Source organism: Montipora foliosa, unplaced genomic scaffold (genome assembly GCF_036669935.1).
Source record: "Montipora foliosa isolate CH-2021 unplaced genomic scaffold, ASM3666993v2 scaffold_423, whole genome shotgun sequence".
NCBI classification, from domain to species: domain Eukaryota; kingdom Metazoa; phylum Cnidaria; class Anthozoa; order Scleractinia; family Acroporidae; genus Montipora; species Montipora foliosa.
The window spans coordinates 762501-773444 of NW_027179727.1; the positions used below are offsets into that span (position 1 = coordinate 762501).

Consider the following 10944-nt stretch of genomic DNA (forward strand, 5'->3'; position numbering starts at 1 on the left):
AGCAGACACATTTTTAGCAACCGTCTCTTGAAAAACACCATCTAACACAGCCAGTGGAATTTGTATTTTGAATGCTCAATTAATTGATTATACCTCATCGGACGTTTTGACGATGGGTTTGGTTTTTGCTACGCCGTGGTGACTGGCTTAAAATCGGACAAACAACCAAAACCAACTATTACTGACTTTTCCGCCCTTTGTACCGATTTGTCCATAGTGATTGGCCGGAGTTTTCAGATTTTGGGTTTAATTGGAACCACACTAGTTGTGCCATTGACAATTAATGAATGACGTTAAAAAGCAAAGAGTCTGTATCTTCAGAAGAAAAAATTGAATACCGCTATTGCCTGGGCGTCGCCATGTTGGATCTGACTGCACGTTACAGTTGTCTCTATTGTTTGGGCCTTGAGCTTCTTTTACATGAAACAACAGCCAGAGGCAGAAGGAGTTCATTAAATCCAACATGGAAGTGCCCATGAAATATATGCTGTATATAAAAGAAAATTTGCGATAATCAGCCTTTTTTCCTAAACAGCTGAATTGGTCCATTCTTTTTTTTTTTCCGACATAAATTTGAAGCAAACCAATACAACAACAATGTAAACTAAATTCGATTTTAAGACGACGTTACGGTCTTATAGACGTAAACATATTCCGTCAAGGGCGGAGTCAAGCAGTGATCGACGTAGCCTCATTTAGAAAAAAATCGGAATGACAATTAAATCTCATTTGCGTGACGTAAAAACAGGTCATTGTTTGTCAATCAAGAGACTCCTGCATTGCGGTGAATTATCCTTTGGCCGAGTTGAAATGATTACTTAAATTGACGTGGCAACTAAGGCAGACACCGATTCACTACTACAAGAATGTTGTTTACAAATTGAATTATACAAATTTTAACATCGATTAACAGGCGTAACTATTACTGCACCGAAAAACATTAATTTTCTTCTTTTTCTTGACGTCTGTGAATGGCTAATGCTGCAAGACGTCGATCTCTTAACTCCCTTCTCTTGTCCAGTTGATCTAAGGGCATTGTTTTCCCAAGTTCTTTCTCAAGTTTGTCTAATGTATCGCCGCCCAGCGAACGTGGTCCGCCCTGCTCCTTACAAACATTTTCAATGTTGGCTCCATATCTCTCACAGTAATCTCTGATTCCTGCGGTAAGAAAAACGCATTCAACTTCCTCACAAAACGTTTTGAAGTAAGATCATCCGAATAACGGTAGTCCTGAGAAAGACTGTTGTTGGTATCAATGTCACCAGCAACAGTTCTTCTCAGGGCTACTCTCACGCGGACGATCTTAAGTCATCAAGTTTTAATGTGACTCCTTTGTTCAAACTATTTTGTACTCAACCTCCTTCTCAAATTAGAGAGATCTAGCTGAGTTAATTGAAGCCTATTCGCAGACTATATGCATGACCTCCACGGGTGAGTTGCGGGATTGCGGAAGAGTAAGTCAGTTTTTAAAAGGAACGAGGCATGATACAATTATGTGCTCTTTTGCCTTTTTATGAGGTGCAAATGAGACGCAGAGTGGTTTTCAGCAATTCCGCACCTTAGTGACTTCCACATTACCAAATAACGACTGCTTGACTTCTGCCTTGATTACCAGCGACGCTGGAAACTCCGTGTCCCAAATAAAGAGGAAAGTGTGGGAGTTCGTTGTAAGAGGGGGTTTACAGCTTATTGCCCTTGTCCTAGAAGAGTAGGAAGTTCTAACCATTTGCGATACAATACAATCACAAACGCAACATTTTCCTCCTAGCTGTCCAACTATCGGTTGAACCGCCCACCAGCGAGGTAGCCCGTCTGACTGGCTAATGAGAAATCGGGGATACACGCACTGACTTCATTTTGCCTGTCGATTTTACCTAAAATTGACATATGTAAAATGACCACATAGACTTTACGATAAATTAGTGAATTGCATGCAATACTGATGACGAACCATTTGCATTCAGCTGCATGGTTTCAAAGGGACCCAGCAGAGAGTAACGCAGTCCAAGACCTTCAGTCATAGTGATTTCAACCTCTTCTGCAGAACAAACACCATCCTATGAAAAATATTGAGACAACTTTACTTGGCTGAGGTTTGGAATACGAGAAGCCATCTTAGACAATACAAATCATTGGGCAGCTTACGCCCATCAATATATCAGCCAATAATTAACGGAGTGGGCAGGTCACATGATATAGGATGAGGGGATTGCTTTACTACTATGGGGAGAACAAAGCTTGCATCTTTAATACTAAAAGAAAAAGGAGTTGCGGTTTTCGTTCCCTGTTGGGACATTTGTTATTTGGCGTGATTCATAACATACACACCTCCAGCATGGACCGTTAAGCCATTACTGCATTAACACCGAAATGAACAAAGCATTTCATAGTCAATAAAAGAAACCAAATTTGAACAGGAGATCATCAAAGGAAGCCTCTATCTCCCATACTTGGCCTAGGAGTCAACCCTTTCATCAGTAGATTTCTTTTTAGAAGGCCTCCCTTGGGAGAATCACAACGCTCAATGATGTAAAAGCCAATCTCCCTTGGGAGATTCAGTACGCCGAGTGTTGTAAAAGCCAATCTCCCTTGGGAGATTCAGTACGCCGAGTGTTGTAAAAGTCAATCTCCCTTGGGAGATTCAGCACGACCACTGTTATAAAAGCCAATCACAACATAGCTATCTCAGCGTCAAGGGAAAGTCTATACGTTTCGCGGGAAAAAAAAACAACTGTTTCCAAAATTAAACTTTAATTATCGGGAAATGGTTGACTCAAGAAATTAGTGGAGATAGAGGCTCCCCTTGATTAGTCCCTGATTTTAAAGACCAGCTGTCCACTTTACAATCCCAGCCGAGAAGTTCAACAAGGGAAAACCCTCATGAGCTTGTACTTGTGGTCAGAAAGGAACTTCAAGACCTCAGGGCCCACAATACATTGGGGTTCAGATGAAGGGAAATTTTGTCAGAGCCAAATGAACCTCAACTGCGTGCTCGTTCCAATCCAACAAGACTAGCCGCACCATAAAGGGTGGTTTACACGTACGACTCAAGCATAAGCACAAGCAACATACGCAGACGCAATAGCGTTTTGATAATTGCTACCTTTTATTAGAACAAAAGATACTTATTAACAACAAGTTAATGCGCCTGCGCATGCTGCTTATGCTTAATATGCTTGCGTTGCACGTGTAAACCAGCCTTAAAAGGAATGTTTCTGCCCCTTTACTTTTGATTCGAATTCACCGGAGAGTTACTAATGATCCTTGATAGCGAGAAAATTAATAACGCACGGAAATAGCGACAAAAGTTACGATCGACCTTTTAAAACAAGACACAAAAACAACTGTAACACATTCATTTTCAATAAGTGAGATAAGGCATTTGCATGCCAGCGATCAGTATGAAATTTATGAATATCATTATTTATCCCGGTACATCATACTATCTGCCCCCTTTAATTATTAAAGATTGACGATCTCCTTAGGGATACCTAGAAACCTCACAGTCATAGTATGATTGGCAGTAAACAACATTGGTGTCTTTACATATTCTTAAAATCTTGGATGGAAAGTAAGTACAATTTCATTCCCTGTCTGCAAAGTGGACCTGTTTTTTACCTCAACTAGTCTCCAGGCCTCCATGATTACAGCATATTGCAAACGATTCAAAAGGAATCCATTGACTTCCTTCTTCATAACTACAGGTGACTGTCCAATTTCTTTCATTATTGCAACTGTCTCATCTATGGTTTTACTGTCTGTCCATGGTGCAGGTACAACCTCCACCAGTGGTACATAATATGGAGGGTTAATCTAAAGAATTGAAAAACAAATCTTCAAGTTAAAACTCCTCATGAGACTTCTTCACAAGTCACTACAAATAATTTTTGGTATATATGAATAAAGCAAAACAGCACTTGACGAATGAATGACTTGTCACTGCATCATCATCATCATGTCTGTCACCATTACCACCTCTTTAATTAACTAACGAATACGTTTTAATTGTGTTTGTACAGTATAAGTTGCTGCTTGTCCTCCATTTTTATCTTTTAACGTAACTGTTGTGGCATTTGAGAAGAAATGAAGTTGCGGAAAAATCATCAAGGAGTGCATCCAAATGTGTGGATTTAGTTTGACTGACAGTTAAGCTGCCTGTAAAAGTACTGTAACTGTGATTTTGTCGAGAAATTGAAGGCCCGTAGAAGTGATTTTGCATGTGACTCTAAAAATGTGGTTGAGAAAAGTCTTGCAATTGGATGCATCCCACCATGATCATTCTCGTCATCATCATCATCATCATCATCATCATCATCATCATCATCATCACCACCACAAACACTACATGTAGTAGCATGGCCACCATCATCATCACCACAATCTCACATCACTATCACATGTGGTAATCAACATCATTAAACTCACTACTTAACTATGGACAAGTCAAGTTAGAATCATAAATTCTCTAGTGCAACTAGGAATTTTACTCACTGGATGGGCTACAATACATTGGTCACGATGCTTCAAAGATTCAGTGAATTTTGAGGGCACAATACAGGACGTAGAGCTTGCCAATATGGTCTCACAAGAGGCTGTCAAAGACCTTCTTCTTTAATTCGAGATTTTCTGGGGTGCATTCCTGAAAGAGAAGGAAAAAACCTTTACTTATCTATTGATTACTGATAGGGAACCCTGTTACCTTTATTGGTGAATTTGCAAAGTCAAAAATTTCAGATACCATACAGTACAAAGAGGCAGTTAAAGGCCATGACAAGTTGTTAGCAATCTTCAGATTTGGCCTTGCAATGAGTAACAGGATGCTCAATTGAACCCATAACCCGTAACACCTGTCACGGGTGTCTCTAGTATGTGTTGTGTATCAGTTGGAAGTGTTATGACTGAAAATAGCACAGCAAATGGCTATTCAAAATTCTCTTGAGAAAGCTGAGTAAAAGTACAAGTTTTTCAAATCAACCTCTTGTGCCACAGCAAATCTCTTGCTGTCCAAAGCCTTCTTATGGCCTGGCTAACAAGGAGATGGAGTTCAATTGCCACACCTCGTTTGACATTGAAAAATGCAAATGATTCCGCTTAATTTTGTATTCAGAGAAAAATTTTGAATTTATTTATGATAGAACGTGACATATTTTTCAATTACAAACTGGCACACAGTCTTTGGGTATTAAAAAAATGTGTACGTATTAACAATTATAATGATAATAATCTCTGAAAAGGATTGTGTTTCCTTTTAACGGGACAGCTTTACAGTGAGTGATTAACCCACTGACTCCCAGGGGTTCCCCATTGACGAGTAAAATCGTCTGGCGTTAGACAGAGTAAAATACTTAGTCTGGCCAGTTTCGGTCGGTTTGGACGTCAAAGGGTTAAAGAAACACAATACACAAGATTGTAATACACAAGAAATACACAAGATTGTGTATTAAAATACACTAAATCAATTTATTGACAATCACTGACCTACTAATTTTGGGAAAAGATTTCAGCCCAGCATTGTCACTGGCAGAAACCTACCAAGTAAAGGATCGATCTTCACTCTGTAAGATTAGAGTGTGCACTATTATTATTGCAAAATGAATTATTGCAGCCTGAATGCCAGTTAATGCTTTCCATAAAATGAAAACAAAAGACTTCTAACTCTAAGAATTGTATTGACAAACAGGTGTCTGCCTGATCTCCGCTTAGAGCTTGCCGCTATTGTTGATGCTGGTATTCATTTTGTTAAGTCAACATACAGCCTTGAAGGTGACGGCCCTTGATATTTTCATACTATGAACATCTTTCAGCTTTTGCTCAACCATATAGGGGTAGGCCACTACCCTTGCACCTTGGCTGTTGCCAGAGAAATTGCCAATGATGATGCTGCCCTCCAACCTAGATTGATTGATCAGTCTGAGGGGCTAAATTGTGGTTAACAATAAATGTACATCAATACTGAATAATCCATTGCAGCAGCATGTGTTGCTCAACAGGTCCCTAGATATGTCAGATATGTCAGATATAACACCAGTCCTGAAGAGTCTACATTGGCTTCCAGTTGGTTTTTGAGTAAAGTTCAAAATCTCTTTACTAGTATTCAAAGCCCTCAAAGGAATGTGGCCATCCTACCTGAGTGGGTTGTTACAATCAAAGCCTACAATGTACATCACACTATTCCCTGCGTAGTAACAACAAAAACCTTTTGATTGTTCCTTGAACACGATGCCAAACTTTTGGTGGCCGTGTATTTGCAGTGGCATACCGACGAACAATCTTCTTTTACACATTAGAGAGACTGAAAACCTCAAGATAATTTCAAAATAAACTAAAAACAAATCTCTTGAAAAATGTTTGTATTGAACACTAATATCCAAGGACACTTTTATTTTCATTTTACTCTTATTATAGACATTCATTAAATTTTCAGACATTTGTAATTAGGACATTTTAACAAAAAGTATTATAGTAGCATTATGACTTTTTACATATTTTAACTATTTAACTTCTTTTTCTATAAATTGTAAAGTGCCTAGAATTTTTATATGGGCGCCATATAAATATATTTATTATTATAATAATTATTATTATTTAAATAATTCTATAATGTTATAACTGTAAATTATGAGTAACTACTGTACATTGTGTGAAATAAATTTATGAATTGCATCCAAGAAAGAAAATTAACCGAAATTCAACTCAGCAAACCCCTTATTTTTTCACATTGCAATACAGTCAAACCTGTATTAATTGGACACCCTCAGGACCCTCGCTTTTTATAATAAGTGTAACATTTGCTTAAAAAAGGTTGCCAGCTAAAAGAAGTTTCCTTAGAATTCCTGTTGAAAGGGTCATCAATATCCATTGGCCTTGAAAGGGTCAAATACTTTTCCTGTGAATGCACAATAACGTTTTTTCATAAACAATTTCAAGCATAATTTTTTTTTTTTATGAGATTATCCAGATGGCTGCTTGATTAGAAGATGTACCCTGTACGTGTAAAGCGATCTACACATCTGTCTAACAATCTATATAATAATTGATCAAATGTTTTGTCAGTAAGTGCATGCATGAACTGTATTTAATTACTACTTTCATCACTTTTTGTTACTGAGACTGCCAACAGAGACAGTATTTCCTGCGAATTAAAGCTCTCTTGTTGAAAAAGTTAAGTAGCAGTCTCTGTAAAAGCGGTCCTCTCGACTTCGGGACCAAAAATAATTTTCCCTCATTTTTTGTCAGTGAAAAGGATTTGGCACATATATATAAAAACGCAATTTATTATTTTCCAGTTTCTTATTTTTGCTTTGCTACGAGCCAAAATTGAATTTTGGCGGAACTGAGGTTGCCGACCGTGATCAGAAAGGTAAAATTCACTGATTTTGTGAAGCGTGCTACGTCCCCTAAAATGCAGCTCACAGAATTTCGTTTTCATACAAATTCTAAGGTACATTCATTACTTAGACTGACGAAATATGGAAACTTTTCGGAAAATTCTAAGCTTACCAGAGAGGCTGGATGACACCCTACTGTGAGGCCTTTGTTCACCTACTAAAATTTAGCCAAGTTTGAGGAAGAAAATCTCAAAAGTTGGGTCTAAATGAAGGCTAAAAAGCAGATCACAGTAAATTTCTTACCTTAATAAACCGTTCCATAAGGTCAAACCGCTGGGTATCTCCTTGGATTGCACGCGACAACAGATTAAAATCTGCCACAATCAGTGTATTTACACAACTATCGCTGGTGTCAAAGTTCATTTGCATAACCCTTGCACTCGGTGAAAATATGTCTTCTGCCGTTCAGGTTAGTTTGTTGATCTTCTAAGTAGTGACAAAAAGCTTCCTTTAGTAAATGGATAAGCTGGAGATCCAGTTTTGAGGTGCAGGTTGCGTTAAAGTTCATCAATTCTCAAGACTTGCGAGATACTCCAAAAGTAAATAACCCTGGTGAAAATCCTTAAAGGATCTTTAAAGATCTTCAAAGATCTTCAAAGACCTGACAAAGATCTTTAAAGATGAAGATCTTCTCAGGATCCTTGAAGGATCTTTAAAGGATCCTCAAAGATTTTCTAACATTGAGGACTCTTGGGATACTTCCTTAAGATCCTTGAGGAAATTATCAGGATCTTGCAAAGATCTTACCAAGATCCACACACAAAATCTTGGAAAGATCCTCAAAAGGATCCTTAAAGATCCTCAAAGAGTGACTGAGGATATTACAAGGATCTTAAAAGGATCCTTGAAAGGTTCTTAATAAAATCTTTGACAAGATCCTTAAAGATCATACTAGGATCTTTCGAGGATCTTTGAAGGATCCTTACAGTGATCTTGAAAGAAACCTTACAAGGATCCTCGAAAGATCCCCAAAGATTGAATGAGGATCCTTTAAGGATCCTAAAAGGATCTTCAGAGGGATCTTGAAAAGATCTTTATCGGGATCCTTAAAGATCCTATGAGGATCCTTCAAGGATCTTAAACGGATCCTTAAAGTGATCTTGAAGGGATCTTTTTTAGGATCCTTGAAAGATCCTATGAGGATCCTTCAAGGATCTTAGAAGGATCCTTATAGTGATCTTGAAAGGACCTTTATTAGGATCCTTGAAAGATCCTATGAGGGTCCTTCACGGATCTTAAAAGGATCCTTAAAGTGATCTTGAAAGTGTCTTTGGTAGGATCCTTGAAAGATCCTATGAGGATCCTTCAAAGATCTAAAAAGGATCTTTAGAGTGACCTTGAAAATATCTTTAAACAGATTTCTTACAGTTCCTTCAAGAATCTTGTAAGGACCTTTATAGGAGTGTGTATAAAAGTGTATAAATCCCTAAAGATCCTATGAGGTATTACGTACATATACCCTCAAGCATCGTTAAGGCACCAAACTTTGAACATAAAAATAATCACGCTGTACACGAATGAATTAAAAAGAAAACTTTTATTCTGATGTAATCCATGGATTGTCGGAAATATCAGTAACAGATTACCTTGATTGATGAACGCGTAAGAGATGCAGGCCGGCGCCAGAAGCAATATGAAACAGTATACTCTCGAAATATCAAAGAATTCGTGTCAGCACGTAAATTATCATTTACAAAAAGACCAGGGCTAAAATACAGAATTCACGGCCACATCTAGAGCCTCTAGTGACGAACCGGCTCGACCAGTATATTTTCACATTCCGCTAACGGTTAATTCGATGAGTCTGCTACGACTTTTCAGTAATTCTTTAAAGTACAGATGAATCGGAGGGTTGTAATCCTCCGCCATCTTGGATAAGAGATAAGACTGGAAACTAGTGAGCCGTTTCGCTTTTGGTCAGCAGTCACCAACGCTCCTCTTACAGTTCGGCGGTTTTATTTAAGTTTGTATCAACGAGCATAAGTCTTATGATTCATATGAGATTGTTTTACCCTATAAATACTGATTCAAAACGAGGAAATGCGTACAGCAATCCAAGTACAAAGGTAGGCGCTAATTATAAGCAGATAATATTTGAGTTGATGCTGTATTGTCCTGGGATTCTCGTAAGGTCGACTTGTGGCAAGTCTATGTTGTTCCCAATTCAAATCTCTCGGGTTTAAGATTCTTTGTGTGTTGAATTTGCATGACAATGAAGCATTCACTTTTAAAATGATATGGAAATACCAGAAGAAAACGTTTTATTCCCAAAATTAAAGATTTAAAATGGGTGCAACATTGAGTTAGCCGAATTGGTCTGTTGAGAATTCGAACTTTTCAAGCTTCAAGTCCCAAATTTGACATGTGCAGGCAAGGATTATAATTTGGCTTACTTGCTATAATCCTGTAAAAAAAATAGGTGAATGTTAACGAGATTACTTAAGTTTTACATCAAAAGAGTGGTTGTTGCAAATTATATGATTGGCAAAGGATTCCTTCGATTCTCTGTAAATGCTATGTGTCTGAGGTTCATAGCAATTTTCAAAGGTTAGGTGATGCGCATTTATTGTCACTTCCAGGGCATGACTTGCTAGTACATGTGGACTTCATGATAATCAATATGAGTAATTTGCCCTTATGGTTTTGTTGTTCTTTCAGGATGTGTAACTGCATTTGAAATATTCAGAAAAAGGTCTTAAAACGCAGCCTCAGCCGGCAATAGCATCAAATACTGAGTAACGAAAAAAATGAGTAATAAAAAGATAGATAAAATAAAGTAAATACAAATGTGTTAGGTAAAATCACACATTATTGTTGTCGTGCAGATGTACTTACAAGTGCAGTGATAAGTAGGTTCTTTTTGTAGTGTTTCTTTTTTGCTGTTTTTCTATGCTACAATTTAAGGTTTTTGTCTTGTTTTTAAGAAACATTTTCTCAATAAAAATGGCTGTTTGTGAAAAAAGTTTGAATATTCTTAGCTGTATCCTCGATATTAATGACTACTTAATAATGTGTCGATGATTATTTATATACATTCAAGTCATATTAAAGGAAATTTTAAGAAATTGGTTTACTGTATGCAGCTAAACTTCTAATTAATGGATAACCATGTGACCAAATAACTCCAAAAGCCACTATCATCTCAGTTGAATAGGATGTGAGCAAAGTTGTCACAGAGTTTCATGTTAAAATAATGTTGTCAAAGGCAACTTGATCCACATCAAGTCTGAAAAACAATAGCCAATGCATCATTTGTTCAGATTTTTATTGTATTCTTCCCATCCCTTTGACCCAGGAGTTAGTGGACATTTTTTGATAACAAGCCAAGGTGATAAGCCTTACCAAACTTCACTTGCATCTTAGTCAAGTGAGAATTGTAGTTTGTGGCTGTTTTTCATTCAGTTCAATAAAGAATGCTAGCAAATAAAGTTGGATATTGATTTTCCATGATTCATCATTGTTATTTTACTTCAATCATACTTAGCATTATAACATAGTTTTCAGACAAATGAAGCATTTTATGTATTGAAGTTTCTCTTCTACAGAAAGAAAGCTC

At 37.4% G+C, this 10944-nt stretch overlaps 1 pseudogene; it reads right to left on the reverse strand.

Annotated features, from left to right (window-relative positions):
- Positions 1 to 59: 59 nt before the first annotated feature.
- On the reverse strand, positions 60 to 5819 carry LOC137988625 (lambda-crystallin-like; annotated as a pseudogene).
- Between the last annotated feature and the right edge of the window lie 5125 nt (positions 5820 to 10944).